This window comes from Amaranthus tricolor, chromosome 2, assembly GCF_026212465.1.
Source record: "Amaranthus tricolor cultivar Red isolate AtriRed21 chromosome 2, ASM2621246v1, whole genome shotgun sequence".
NCBI lineage: Eukaryota > Viridiplantae > Streptophyta > Magnoliopsida > Caryophyllales > Amaranthaceae > Amaranthus > Amaranthus tricolor.
Window position 1 is genome coordinate 10,891,439 of NC_080048.1, and position 6,000 is coordinate 10,897,438.

A 6,000-nucleotide genomic window follows, 5' to 3' on the forward strand; every position below is an offset into this window, starting at 1 on the left:
CCATTTAAATTCCTACTAACAAGTTGTAATTTAGTTAGAGAAATGTAAATCATAAAAGAAATTTATTTAAATATCAATATTAACTTAATTCTTTTAACAAATTAAACTTTGCTAAAGAATATAAATCAGAAACATAACTCAATCCTTTTAACAAAATTGAAGTTTATTAAAGGATTAGTAGAGAAAATTATATATAAAAGAAAATATATTCAATCTTCCTAAAATTCATAGGATATCACCATACATAAAATATATTTCACCTTAGAAATCTTATGAATAAAATTTATAAATAACAATTCAACTAAACTTACCCCTTGAACAAAAGATTGGATTGAACAACAAAGTTTTTTTTTTTTTTTTCTTTTGTAATGCCGAAAACAAGAGAAAAGGGAAAGAAGAGAACTTTTGTTTTTTTCTGATTTTTTTGTACTCACTTTAAGGGTTAGAAAGGTAAGGGAATTCAAATGAGGCTTATGGAATTAAAAGAGGAGTAAGACCCACTTAAATTGCCATAACACACCATTATGAGAGGAGTTACAAAACTCCTCCCATTCACCCTCACAACCGGCCACCCCCCTCAATTCCCTAAATTTTTTTTTTAAAATTTAATTAACTAATTAAGTAATTATTATATTATTGTTAAAATAGAAAAGAAACGTCACGCGATAAAACTCGCTACCGTTAAAATTTAACTCACTTTATTTCTTGTAAATATCTATGTAAAATAATATAACTTTCTAATACATATTTATTTTACTTTATTATATTATTTTCTTAAACTCGATAAATTACGGGGTGTTACACTAAGTCAGTAGAAAGGAATGCTGCAACTTCGGTAGAGCCAGAAAGTCGAAGCGAAAAAGAATGGGTTTTCAAGCTTCCTATACCGGTGAAGAGTCTAGTTCAAAATGTGAACTAGATGTGGAAGAATAATATTTCGACATGATGGTTGTGTCAACCTGCAACACAGAACCAAAGGAAATTACATTTGTCACAACAAATAATAAGATGATCAATTACAAGGATGATTGGATCATCAACTCTGGTTGTTCAAATCACATGACTAGAGATAAAGAAATGTTTGTGAGCATGTCCGAGTATAAGCATGGTCGAGTGTAACATTCGGGAAAATTAATATTTCAAGACGAGTAAGTTTAAGAGAATTATCAGAGCGAGAATGATCCTAAATACACACGACATAAAATATTCTTAATTTAACTCCTTCTTTTCTTTTCCTTTTTATTAAAAAAAAAAAAGAAACTAGTTACACGCGTTCACTATTCATCATCATCTTCAACACAAAAGAAAAATCAAACCCTGCTTTGCCTTCTCAAAATCTTCGAAATCCATGCCTCATCCCGTCATTCCTTGCCTTCGATTTTCAAAGAAAAACGCAGCTCTACCCACCTTCTTCCTCTCCTTTCATCTATTATTCATCTTCTTCGTTTGCCTCTTTTTCCCAAAACCCTTACATTTTCGAAAACCTTCAATCATCTTCCTTCTCAAATGTTCGAACAACAGCAGAAATCAAGTGAATCGATTCTTTCCTCTTCTTTCGACATTTTCTCTAGTATTAGGGCTGAAATTTCTTATTGTCTTGCTAAATACTTCTATACATGAACAAAACCACTTTCCATGGTTCCTTTGACTTCGAATTTCAACAATAATCGAAGTCAACCATTTCGAAGCCAATAATCATCTTTCTTCCATCTGGTTCCTTGATTTTCGGAAATAACGAACAAAATAATAACAGGTATGATTCCCTCTTTCTCTGAATTTCAATTCTATAATTTCTGATCATGAAATTGCGATCTAACTCTTCTTTCCCTCTCAATTCATCTGATTTCTTGAAACCCAACAACTGCACCATGAATGTCGCCCTACCTTCTTGAGCATTTTCGAAGAATCGTGCCTTCTTGCTATCTCTTCCTTCGGCACATCTCGGTACAAGGCAAGAAGGTAGTCAAGTTTCTTTTGTTAATTTTGTTATTTGATCTTGTTAGCTGCATCTTTCGGATATATGCAATTGGATTACCATTTCTTGATTATATTCAATTGTCATACTCTTACCAAATTATTCTTTTCAATCAAAACTTCATGAAATTAAGCATTTGAGATTCATTGTATAAGTTGCTCAATTAAAAGAAATGGACAATTGATAATTAGTAGTAAATTGTGGAATGTGGATTAAGATTGATGGATCTTGAGGATTAGTATGATATTTGTGAACATCAAATTTAAGAAATTGATGGATAATGATTGTTGATGGTAAGGTTATGGATGATTTAATGTTCTTGAATAGGTTATTATATTCTTTTGAGGACCTTTGGACTTTGAGTTTGTATGTTCACAATTGTATTTGATTGAAATATAAGAAGAGTCCTTAAGGTGAGTAATATTGAGAAGAATGTTAAAGAAGTCTAGATCGTGTCTATAAATCTTGATGACATATTACAGCTTGGGTTAGAACACGCATAATTCTTTAAAGATTAGATATGCTAGAAAAGAATCCATGAGTAAGTTACGGTCTTAGGAGGAGATGCATTGAGCTATATGAACCTAGTTTGTAGTATCGAACGCTTTGTTGTGATGTTATGTTTGTTATGCTTCAGGAAGCGACGTCATCGAGGAACCTTTCTAGTTGATAGCTGGATTCGTTACCTTGAAGCGACATCGTCGGTAAGTAGTAACAGTCCCTTAAAAAGGGGTCTGGCCAGGCTACCATTTGCAAAATGTTTATCTAAAGTTTGTGAAATTTATATGAATGTGATAAATGTTTATGAATGATTATGCTGATATTGATATGGTCAATGGATCGGGCTTGCGAGCGGGTCATTGACGGAGTTGAGGAACATGGTTCCCTACTCCCTGTTTTTGAAGCGAATTGTCATTGAGATATTGACTAACTTCACCCGAGAGTGACATAGCCTTAGAGCTATGGATGTTCCTCTCAACTAGACTCCCTGTGCGCACATAGATCTAGGTAACTGGCGTTGCTTTTAAACCATTGTTTTGAATTGTTGTGTTTAATTGTTTTGAATTGTTGCTTCTCACTCAGTTTAATCTGATCCTCTGTTGTTTCCATCTTTTAGTCTGATTACATATCGGAACCGGTCGGGGACGATGGGTTAGCGGTGTTGAATAGCGTTCCTAGGATGTATATTGAGCTGAGCACGTAGGAATTTGTTGATTTGTATTAGGATTTGGATAAATGTATATTTGTTTGGCTGTGCTGGTTATATCGAACTTGTAGAGAATTGTATGTTTATCTTGTGTATTAGTTAGATATATGCTTTATTTGGGATTTAGCTGAGTTAGACACGTTGAAGAGCTTATGACCCCTTTGCTTGAGTTTTGGAAGTGTGATTTCAGTTTCTTGGGAAACGAAACCCAGTGATGACCCTGTTTACCCAGTCAACGGTAAGTCGGGTTGTTACAGTTGGTATCAGAGCCAAACCGCGACCGTGGCTAATCCTTAGGGTTAGTTCATCTAGCGGGCATACAATCTTGGGAGTAAGAAAAAAACGTGATTTGAGGATTTAGATGTTTAAGATAAGAGAAAGGAACATAAGTGAATATGATTATGGTATTAACCTAGGTGTTTGAGTTAGTCAGGTTTTCTTAGAAATGTAGGATGTAAGGTATGAGGATTACGGGGTAAAACGGGAAAACGTTCTTAACGATTGTTCGTGACGGCAAGAAGATTCAGTTCAACGATGCAATGTTAGAATTTGTTTTCTGATGATGCCAATGTCTTATTGCTTATCATAGTTCCTTTTCGATTACCGTTTTAGCAGCTAGAATAGTATGTCCTAAGATTGCGAATCGTGTCACCTTGTTGCTAGCCCTTTTCTATCAGCTTTTATTTGTTGATCCATGATTGTGATTATAGGTTGGTGCTTAAAAGCAAGGTCATCGGGTTGTGAAGTATGTATTGTGAGTGTTTTGTTGTAAGTGAGTTGAACTTTGAAAACGATTGTGACATAGTAGGAGAATTAGTAAAGACAAAGTACTGCACATCATTGATGGAAAAGCTTAAGTTAAGAGCAATTGATATTGATTTTCAAGCTTAGTGATTGAGTAGAATATAGTGTTCATATGTTGATGTAAGCGATGAACTTTTAGTGTTATTGGATCTTGTCATACGTTGTTATCTATTTGAATATTGGAGGCTATAGATTTAGTATAGTTATTAGAAAACTGTGTGATTTTCATTAAAAATGTACCAAGTTTCTTTTATTGTTTAGAAGTGTAAATAAAGGATGGAAGGTCACTGGTAAACTTGAGGTTTTGTTAAGTACAAGTAGGTTATATCAACATCAAGAATAGAAGTAGGTTTTCAACAAAAGTTGTTATAAAGGATCTTGAGTCATATACTTAAGTTATAAAAATAGTATGGTTTATATGTTGTAAAGATGGCATTTAAAGTTTCAGATGTTGGGTTATAAAGATTATAGGCTATTTGATTGAGACAGTAGTTGGTAAAATTGTGAATACCTCATACATGATCTTAATGGGTATATGTGAAAATAGTCAATATTAGAGTTGTTATCATTGAAGTGTTGTGCGTAGCAGTGATGATAAGAATTTATGTTTGAGTTAAAGCTTATAAGGATTATGGTCTAGAGATTTGGATGAAGAATACTAGGTTTTGATTGGCAAGTGGTACATGATGTCAACCTAGGTGAGGTAGTTTATCGTCTTCCGATACCAGCATCTTTTGACCGAGTGCATGACGTGTTGCGCGTATCCCAGCTGAGACAATACAACAGAGACGACTCACACATTCTGTAGCCGAACAGTTGACCTTGGATGACACCTTACAGTATGAGGAGATTCCCGTTCAGATCCTAGATAGGAAGGCGCGTGATACACGTTGAAGTAGTATAGCGCTTGTGAAGGTGCTATGGTCTAATCACGTTACCGAAGAAGCCACGTGGGAGGCAGTAGATGCCATGAGACGCGATTATCCCTGGTTGTTTGCTTAGGCATTTCTATGTGATCGCTTTATAGCTTTTGCATCTTCTTAGTCTTTGTGAGTTAAGTTCGAGGACGAACTTCATTCTAGGTTGGGTGACTTAGCTTTTCGAAATGTATGTTAGCTAGATATTTGAATCTATGCTTGAGACTTAGTTTAACTTCGAGGACGAAGTTTATTTCAAGTTGGGTAGAATGTAACATTCGGGAAAATTAATATTTCAAGACGAGTAAGTTTAAGAGAATTATCAGAGCGAGAATGATCCTAAATACACATGACATAAAATATTCTTAATTTAACTCCTTCTTTTCTTTTCCTTTTTATTAAAAAAAAAAAAGAAACTAGTTACACGCGTTTCACTATTCATCATCATCTTCAACACAAAAGAAAAATCAAACCCTGCTTTGCCTTCTCAAAATCTTCGAAATCCATGCCTCATCCCGTCATTCCTTGCCTTCGATTTTCAAAGAAAAACGCAGCTCTACCCACCTTCTTCCTCTCCTTTCATCTATTATTCATCTTCTTCGTTTACCTCTTTTTCCCAAAACCCTTACATTTTCGAAAACCTTCAATCATCTTCCTTCTCAAATGTTCGAACAACAGCAGAAATCAAGTGAATCGATTATTTCCTCTTCTTTCGACATTTTCTCTGGTATTAGGGCTGAAATTTCTTATTGTCTTGCTACATACTTCTATACATGAACAAAACCTCTTTCCATGGTTCCTTTGACTTCGAATTTCAACAATAATCGAAGCCAACCATTTCGAAGCCAATAATCATCTTTCTTCCATCTGGTTCCTTGATTTTTGGAAATAACGAACAAAATAATAACAAGTATGATTCCCTCTTTCTCTGAATTTCAATTCTATAATTTCTGATCATGAAATTGCGATCTAACTCTTTTTTCCCTCTCAATTCATCTGATTTCTTGAAACCCAACAACTGCACCATGAATGTCGCCCTACCTTTTTGAGCATTTTCGAAGAATCGTGCCTTCTTGCTATCTCTTCCTTCGGCACAT